Source organism: Pelobates fuscus, chromosome 5 (assembly GCF_036172605.1).
Source record: "Pelobates fuscus isolate aPelFus1 chromosome 5, aPelFus1.pri, whole genome shotgun sequence".
In the NCBI taxonomy this organism is placed as follows: domain Eukaryota; kingdom Metazoa; phylum Chordata; class Amphibia; order Anura; family Pelobatidae; genus Pelobates; species Pelobates fuscus.
In genome coordinates, this window is record NC_086321.1 from 181,578,469 (window position 1) to 181,587,926 (window position 9,458).

The 9,458-nt window shown below is 46.0% G+C and overlaps 1 pseudogene; it reads left to right on the forward strand.

Moving 5' to 3' along the window:
* Positions 1–7,805: 7,805 nt before the first annotated feature.
* On the forward strand, positions 7,806–8,736 carry LOC134612089 (olfactory receptor 5V1-like; annotated as a pseudogene).
* The last annotated feature ends 722 nt before the right edge of the window (positions 8,737–9,458 follow it).

Consider the following 9,458-nt stretch of genomic DNA (forward strand, 5'->3'; position numbering starts at 1 on the left):
GTTCTCCCCATTCAGATTTGAAAAGTAATTGAACAAGCAGTACTCTGAAATGTAGTAATAGCCAAAGGAGGGGGGGGCCTCACTATGGGTGTCAAGAACCAGATAAAGAATCAAGTCATCACAGAGGCATACATGGCCATTTTTAACCTTATGGAGTAAAGTGAGGCATTTTTAAAAACTATTTTAAAGAATCGTTTTAATGTGTATTTTCAGTTTAAGTATTCACAATTGTTACCTCATTTGTGTTGAGGATCCCTACCAGGATAAGCAGTGTGCATTCCATGTCATCATATTTGTCATGTAATGTCCATGCCTAGTCCTTATGGATTAAATTGGAGAACCCTTTGGTCATGGCATGATATGCCAATGGATATTTCTGAACCAGAAAAAGGGAGATTTTTTAGCACTAAAATGAGTCTCCTGCAAACATGCTATTTCGGCTTGGGAGGTATGGATTTCTTTAATAGCTAAGCCACGTTTATACAGGGAATTCAGTCCCTTCACATTCCTGGAGAATATTTTAAGTATGTTAGACATGGGGAATATTAGGAGGAGTGCTGATTTGTGGTTGAGTAATTGATTTGTGAATGGGATGGCCTAGTACTGCTACCTCCCTTCTAGGGTCTTTCCTCGGCCAACAAGGATCCCCTATTTCTCCATTCATGAGTGAGCATCATCCACAGTGAGCAACTAAATACAGAATGCAGTAACAAAAGCAGCTTATAATCAGACTGACATATAAACTTTTGTACAACAAACTTCTCTGTGACCTCCTTATCTGGTCGCTGTGTGCTGTGTAAGTGTGGAGAGCTTACTGAATGTGGCTGCTCAGCTCTGTAGTCAGGACACATCAAATAATTAGCTATTAATGGCAATCCAAGCACATAGGCATAGATAAATGTAGTGACATAAAAAGGAAAAATGTCCAGCCACCTGAACACAAAAGAAGGGGGACAGCAGAACTAGAAGGAACACATTCTTGTGTGTGCAGATGTGTGCACTTTTTCCTTTTTATGTCACTACATTCATCTACACCTATGTGGTTGATCTCTGCCATGTATGACTAATTCTTTTTTTTTATCTGTAATTTTTTATTGTTAATATTTTATGCATATATATTTATGACTAATTATATTTTGAATAAATTATCACCTTTCATGGAATTTCTTCATGCGGCCTTCCAGCAGCCTTCCAGGTCTCCCCACGGCCAGTGGGCCGGGGGCCTGAGTCCAGGGCCCCCGTGGTGTGTAGGCCCGGCAGTGCCACATGGGGTACTGCAGTACCGCCGTTGGGGGCTGGGGGGGAGTCCTCAAGTTGGTTGGGAGCCTCCTCTGCCAGTGAGGAAGGCTCCCATGGTCCTGTCTCCCCGTCCCCCCTCCTGTTCTTCCCCCTCATTTCCCTGGTCTTTCTCTGGCGGGCCCCCCTCTCATTTCGCTGGTCTTTCTCTGGCGTCTCCCCTGTTGTCTTCCAGGGGGCCCAGCTTGCCTCCTTCTCCCTCCGGTCCCTCTGCCACCTCCCCATCCATGCTGGGTTCCCCCCCTTTCTGCTCCTCCCTGGTTTTCTCTCTGCTTTGTCTGGGTCCCCTCTACTCATCCTGGGCCCCCTCTCCCCCTGCTGGTCACTTACTTTGGCCACCTCCTGGTGTGGGGCATGGGCTGACCTCCTCTCCATTGCTCTTCTCAGGACCCGGTATCTGTTACTGGAACTGCCCAGCAGGTGGTGCCTGGAACACCTTTGAGGATTTCAGTGGATGCTGGAATTCCTGTCACTTTGCCTCAACCTTCTGTGCTTGCTATGCCGAGGTCGGAATGCCAGGCTGCAACGGGTAAGTGTGGTGTTCCCTCCTCTTCTAGTTATTCAGGTCCCGCGCTGGGGGGGGTCCTCTCAGGTCTTTTTATATCAGTGGGAGCAGGGTGCGGCTGTTAGCGGGGACTCCTCTATGGATAGTCAGCTTCAGTCGATTTGGTCCCCAGCCCAGCACCCTCCCTCTGCTCAGTCCTCGGGGCGCCCTGAGTCCTTGTCCTTGGTGGGTAGTGGTCCATTGCCTTCAGCGCCCCCAGATCCCTCTTTGCCCGCAGAGCCCTGCGCTGTTGCTAGTGTGGGCAACGCTTCTCTCGAGGTGGGTGTTTAGGACGTGGAGCATGGCGCTGCTTACATGTGCTGGTCTGGCCTTGCCCTTAAAGCAAAAATTTGGAAAGGGAAGTTTGTGGAAATATTTTCCCTCCTGCCATTGGAGGAAGCTCCTTAGGTGGTTGAAAGGGACAGTAAGGAGTCCGAGAAGGACAGGGACAAATAACGCTATTGAAAAATTCCCAAGTCATTGGGAATTGAATTCGGGCATTTTCTATCTTGGCTAGCGTTGTGGGGGAGAAGTCTCCCAGAAGTGCTCCGCATTGTTCTGCTATCAGGACACTATCTGGAACGCATGTCGAACCTATGGGGGGCTGGGTTGGTGGATTTACAACAAACAGTTTTGTCAGCGGCTGGTGGTGCAACCAGGAGTCATAATTGGGAGCAGATGGACTCTCTGGCTCTCAATTATGACCCGTCCAGCGCCTCAGCAGGGCGATTTATTTGTCCTTTCTTGGGGGGGCTGGTGGGGGAACATTCTGACAAGCATCGGCCCCCAACCAGAGGCCGGGCTTGTTGGAAGTTCAACAACAGTCACTATAAGTGGGGGTCCTCATGCCAGTTTAAGCACGAGTGTTCCAGTTGTGGGGGTACCCATCTCCCGCTTTTTCAAGTGGGGCAAAACTGCTGAAAAAGGGGATATGGGGGCTAAGGGCGACGACTCCGGTAGTCATCAATGCAATGCACCCGTTGCTCGACCTTAATAGGAATCATAAGGCAGCACAGATCTTATTGGAGGGGTTTGAGCAGGGTTTTTGTATCCCCTTCTCGGAGCGCCCTCCCTCGCTCTCGGTTCGGAACCTTCGGTCCTTGCGTGAATTCCCTCAGGTGGGTCAGGAGACGCTGGATAAGGAAGTCTCCCGGGGTCGGATGGCCGGCCCCTTTTCTATTCCCACTATGTCTAATTTGCGGGTTTCCCCTTTAGGCGTGCTGCCTAAGAAGTAAATATTGCCTTCATCATTTGTCGTACCCTCCTGGGGGTTCAGTGAATGATGACATTTCTGCCAAACTCTGATGAGTTTCCAACACATCCTTCAATGTGGCTGTTCACATGGTGTGGGCTGCGGGCCCAGGGGCCTTGCTGGCGAAAACAGACGTGGAATCAGCTTTCCGGCTGCTTCCGGTGCACCTGGATTGTCATCATCTCCTGGGCTGTACCTTTGACGGTCAGTTTTTGTGGATATGTGCCTCCCTATGGGTTTCTCTCTATTCTGTTTTTATGAATGATTTAGCACTTTCCTGGAGTGGGTGGTGTGGAGGGAAGCGGGTGTCAACTCCTTCCTGCACTACCTGGATGACTTCTGTATGGGGCTGAATCGAACGTCTGCGCTCTGCTGCTGTGGGTTCTTGGGAAAGTGTTTCAGCAGTTCGGTGTTCCATTTGCCCATGACAAAATGGTGGGTCCAGTTACGTGCCTTAGTTTCCTGGGCATCGATTCGGTGGCCGGAGTATGTTGGTTGCCCCTGACTAAGGTTCAAGGCCTCTGACAGGTGGTGTCGCTGGTGTTAGGGCGTCGTAAGGTTCAGCTGCGCTGCCTGCAATCTCTTCTGGGGAAGCTTAAATTTGCCTGTTGTATTTTGCCCATGGGGCACATCTTTAACAGGCGTTTGGCGGCGGGGATGTCTGGGGTCACTCGCCCCCTTAACACTTTACTCGACTAACGCAGCCCTTGCGAGATGACGTGGCTGTCTGGGATTCCTTCTTGGCCTCTTAGAACGGTAAGACTTACTGGCAGGCCGCAGAAGTCTCTAATACTGACCTCAACCTCTTTACAGATGCAGCTGGCTCGGTGGGTTTTGGGGCCATCATGGGCTCAAAATGGTGTGCTGACTCATGGCCGGATGACTGGCATGCAGCAGGGCTCACCTGGAACTTGGCTTTTCTGGAGCTCTTCCCCATTCTGGTGGTGTTGGAGGTGTGGGGTCCCAAACTCGCGGACAGGTGGGTAGTTTTCCATTGCAACAATTTGGGGATGGTGCAGGCTGTTAATCAATTGACCGCTTTTTTTAACCCAGTGGTATGCTTTCTGTGGCATTTGGTCCTGCGCTTTTTGGGGCTTAATGTGTCTTGTAGGGCTGAACATACCCCGTGGGTGCACAGTGTAATGGCCAATGCTCTCTCTCGTTCACTGTGGGACATGGCTCTGTAGGCCAAAGTGGAGGGTGTCCCATGGCCAGTGGAGATGTGGTCGCTAGGGCTGGCAGACTGATGGAGTTGGTCCATGGGTCGGACTCTGTGGCCACATGGGCCCATTATAATAAGGTGTGGAGTGAATGTAATGGGTGGGAGCAGTCACTTGGGGGTTTCCAGGACTCGCCCACTCACCTGCAGGGTCTGGCACGTCTCTTAGGGGCGTGGGAGGCTGCGGGGTTGCCCACCTCTGCGATTTCTTTGCACTTTGCGGGACTCAGCTTCAAGTTGTGGGGTTGGGAGGATGCTACCAAAGCATTTATAGTCCACCAGGCCCTTAGGGGGGGAAGGTGTCCTTGTGGGACTCAAGGTGTCATGTCTCAGGCGCTCTATTGGCCAGTCTGTGCGATTCATTACCTAGGGTTTGCCATATTGGAGGCCTGTCTATTTCGGCTGACATTTTTCCTGGCTTTCTTTAGGGCCATGCCGATTGGGGAGCTGGTGTGCCCTAGTCGTCAGCAGGTAGGAGTGGTGCGGTTTGGTGATGTTACTTGCGCAGCGGACCGCATTTCCTTCAGGATTCGCCGCTCAAAGACTGATGTCTTTGGGAGGGGTAAGTGGGACCGACTGGGGCTGTGCTGGGTTCTGGCATTTGTCCCGATTTTTCCTTTGGTAAGTACTGTTACTTATGCCGTCCTCTCCAGCCCTCCCCCTTTTGGTGCATGAGGATGGTAGCTTTCTCTCCCACTTCCAACTCATTAAGGTGTTCCGCTTGGGGCTTGAATTTCTGGGTATGGATGGCAGGGAGTTCGGGAGGCACTCAATCCGTATAAGGGTGGCTACTGAGGCCTCTAGGCTTGGCATGCTGGTGCATATAGTCCAAAGTTTTGGGAGGTGGGAGTCGAGGCGTCATATTTCTTACGTTTGACCGGCTGGTCTCCTGAGTTGATTTATCTCTGCAGATCAGTTTCTCCCCAAGATTTGGATCATGGGACACTCCTCTGTCTATTGGGTCAGGCGGTGCTATGACCTAGAGGCAAGCGGTTGGGCTTTACTCCTTCCGAAGCGGAGGTTCGGGCGTTTGGTCCTAGAGGCATGAGATGGTTGTGGCATCTCCCTAACTTGGTTCAGTTTTCCCATCTCCTGGGGGTTCTGAGTGTCCTGGTGATCCATCTGGGAGGGAATGACCTGGGTTCGTGCCCATATGGGATTTGGTGTTGACCGTTAAATGGAACATGGCAAGCATTTTTGTTTTATTTCCTGATGTATGTCTGGTTTGGTCCGAGGTTATTGCACGTAATTTCTCGGAATCAGAGTGCCATGGAGCGCTGCTGTCGAAAACCGAATAGGAGGGTTTCTAGGTTTGTCTTGGGGGTTCGGGGGGAATTCCAGTTCGTCATAGGGATTTTGAGCAGGATGCGGATAATCTATTTCAAAGGGGTGGGGTGCACTTGACGGAGGTTGGGCTCAACCTTTTTAATCTTGCTCTACAGGAAGCGGTGGAACAGGCCATGGGTGGTCTTGGTGGGGTCTCCCCTGATTTTAGGCATAAAACAGCAGGGCTGTAACCGGGGGTATGTTGGGTTGAGTTACACTGTATTACACTATGTGTTAAGTTATATGTTAAGTTATTGTTACTTATGTTTTGACATTTTGGTGAAATCAAAGAAAAGAGAAACATTATAATTTTTTAATTTTATTATTTATATAGCACCATCACATTCCGTAGCGCTGTACAATGGGTGTGTTATACAGTAATTATCCCGTTATAATAATGCTGTGGTGTGTTTCATCCATACTATGTTTTCTGTCATTATTTGGGGGGTGAATTGGGTTAGTTTATGTTATTATGCTGCACAGGGCCGGCATAAGGGGTGTGCGAGCTGTGCGGCCACACAGGGCGCCTTGGAGCAGTGGGCGCCCTGTGGCCGACACAGCTCACACATTGATGGCTGCCCGGGTGGAGGATTTCATTATTCGCCACCCGGGATTAAAAAAATAAATAAAAACGTTGCGGCGGGGGCGGGGCTTAGCGTGCAGCGGGGTTAAATGACGGCAGGTGGGGCTAGAAGTACCGGGTAATTGCTGCATGGGAAGCAGGAAGGCATCCCTGCTTCCCCAACAATCAGAATCCAGGAGCTGCACTACTTCCACCTCCATAATGAATAGAGGTAACAGTGTGTGCTTGTCTGAATGTGTGTGTGTGTGTGTGACTGTTTGCCTGTGTGTGTGTGTGTGTGTGTGTGTGTGTGTGTGTGTGGCTGTCTTTCTGTGTGTGTCTGTTTGTGTTTGCCACTGCCTGTGTGTGTGTGTGTGTGTGTGTGTGTGAATGTCTTCCTGTGTGTGTGTGTGTGTGTGTGTGTGTGTGTGACTGTCTGCGTGTGTGTGAGTGTGACTGTCTGCCTCTGTGAGTGTGACTGTCTGCCTGTGTGTGTGGCTGTCTGCATGTGTGCGTGTGGCCGTCTGCCTGTGTACGTCTGTGTGGCTGTCTGCCTGTGCGCGTCTGTGTGCGCCTGTCTGCCTGTGTGCGTGGCTCTCTGCCTGTGTGTGTGTGGCTATCGTGTGTGTGTGGCAGTCTGCCTGTGTGTGTGTGTGTGTGTTTGGCAGTCTGCTTGTGTGTGTGTGGCAGTCCACCTGTGTGTGTGTGACTGTCTGCCTCTGTGTGTGTGTGTGTGTGTGGCTGTCTGCATGTAGCGGTGTGTGTGTTACACTGACTGGCTGTATGTGTGTGACTGTCCATCTGTACCTGTGTGTGTTTATAATTGTCTGCCTGTAACTGTGTGTGTGTGTTTGTGTGTGACTGTCTGCCTGTAACTCTATGTGTGTGTGTTTGTGTAATGAATATTTATTTTTAAATCAATATCTATTTAATAAATCCCCTATACAATCACTACACTTCTATACAGACACTATGCATGGATGATGTGGGGGGGGGGGGGGGGGGGTTGCAAAGATGTTCCGCACAGGGCGCCTAAAGGCTTAAGGCAGGCCATGATGCTGCATAACGATTCCCCACTTTGTACATACAAGTCTTTTTGCTACATTTGTTTACCTGATTGTGGACATCTAATTGCACGAATCTGGACAGAGTGTGTGATATACATATTTTTTTTTCTTTTTACCTGACATAACTATAAATTGTTATAATTGAAATTAGAGTAGTGACATAAATGACAATAATAATAAAGCTTTTATGTTTCTAGTACCTTCATAATACTTTTCGTCAATCTTTTACTACAAAATGTTAGTAGAAAAAAACACAAAATATGTTATCAAAAGTAGCCCAGACAAAGTGTACATTTTGACAGGCTTAAACTAAAAACCAAAATGTTAACTTTTTATATAGATGGTTGTGTATTAAAATACATTGTAGGCAGTACAGCAAAGTACAAAAATATTTTTCATTAATATATCAGCATTTGCCAAAATAAACATAGGACTGCAAATAATAAAATATCAAAACTGGTTTTATCATTTTGTAATGTCCTATTTGTATTTTTTAAATAGGTTTAAAGGTTTTCCAGAGTAAGCAAGACTAAACTACAATGAATGAAAATCAAACAAAATTGACAGAATTCCTCATTTTAGGATTATCGAACCTTCCCATCCTCAAGATTTTTCTATTTTTTGTTCTACTTCTTATCTATGTGTTGACTCTATCAGGTACTATTGCCATCATATTGGTATCAAAATTGGATAATATTCTTCACACGCCTATGTTTTTCTTTTTGAGTAACTTGTCTTTCCTGGATATTTGCTATACAACAACCACCATGCCCAAAATGTTACTAATACTTCTAATGGAAATAAAATCCATTTCATTTAATAGTTGTATTTCTCAAATGTATTTTTTTATGGCCTTTGTGGGCACAGAGTGTGTTTTGCTTGGCGTTATGTCCTATGATCGCTTTCAAGCCATTTGCAATCCTCTAAGATATTCTGTCATTCTGAACAAAAAACTTTGCATTAGTCTTGCAGGATTTTTGTGGCTGAGTGGATTTTTGAATTCTTTAATCCATACCATCTTCACATTAGATTTACATTTTTATGGTTCAAAACAAATTAATTATTTTTATTGTGATTTACCCCCTCTACTCTCCATGTCTTGTGATGATACATTTGTTAATGAAGTCTTGTTATTTTCCGTTGCAGTTTTTATAGGGTATACACCGTTTTTCGGTATCATTGTTTCATATATATGCATTATAATGGCTATACTAAGAATCAAATCCACTGAAAGAAGACAAAAAAAGTTTATTATACCTGTGTTTCCTACATTACTGTGGTTGTTTTATATTATAGTAGCACAATTTCCAGTTATGAAAGGCCTGTTTCCACGTTCTCCGTGGGTAAGGATAAGCTAATATCTGTTCTGTACAGTGTGGTGACACCAATGCTAAACCCACTTATATATACACATTGAAAAACAAGGATGTAAGCAAGGCAATGTATAGGCAGTTTATCTCTAGGAAATGATTTAAGACAGTTTAACCCCTGCAAAATAAATAGAGCATTATTTTGTAAATACCGGACCTCAATAATTAGCAAACTACAAACACGAACACGCAAACACAAACACGATAAGAAATAGAGTTTTTGCGTGATCACAAACTCATGTATCATATTTCAAACTAAAACAAAATAATGCAGAATAATTGGAAATGTAGACTAAGATGCTTTATTAGCACTTGGAATTAAATTTAATGTAACATGCATGAAATCTAAATCATTAATTGTAATATGTTCTTATTTGTTTAACAGAAAATAAAGTTATGATAAAGTAATCATTTTGTAAAACAAGTTTTGTGTTAACATGTTCTTACTTAAACTTGTATGCAATACATGCAGAAACACTTTGCAAATTAAGGTGGGATGGCACTAAAAGTCTCTCACACAGGAAGTACCTTGCAAAAGAGGCAGGGACAGCCTTGAGTGATGCACATTGTGTAGGAGAATGACTACATTACAGAAGACATAGGACAGTGAGTACTTTACAAATAAACCTTCAAAATCCATGTGCCCTAAACACCATTTTCCCTCACACAAAATGAAACCACTCCCAAAACTGAAACAAAACCTTTACTTATTCTCAAATTTAAGCAGTCTGAGTCTAAACCTGAAAGAAAAACTATTAATTGCTTAACTGCTCTTAAAATTAGAAATCACCCCCTGTATCTTCAAACAGTATCCATTACAAA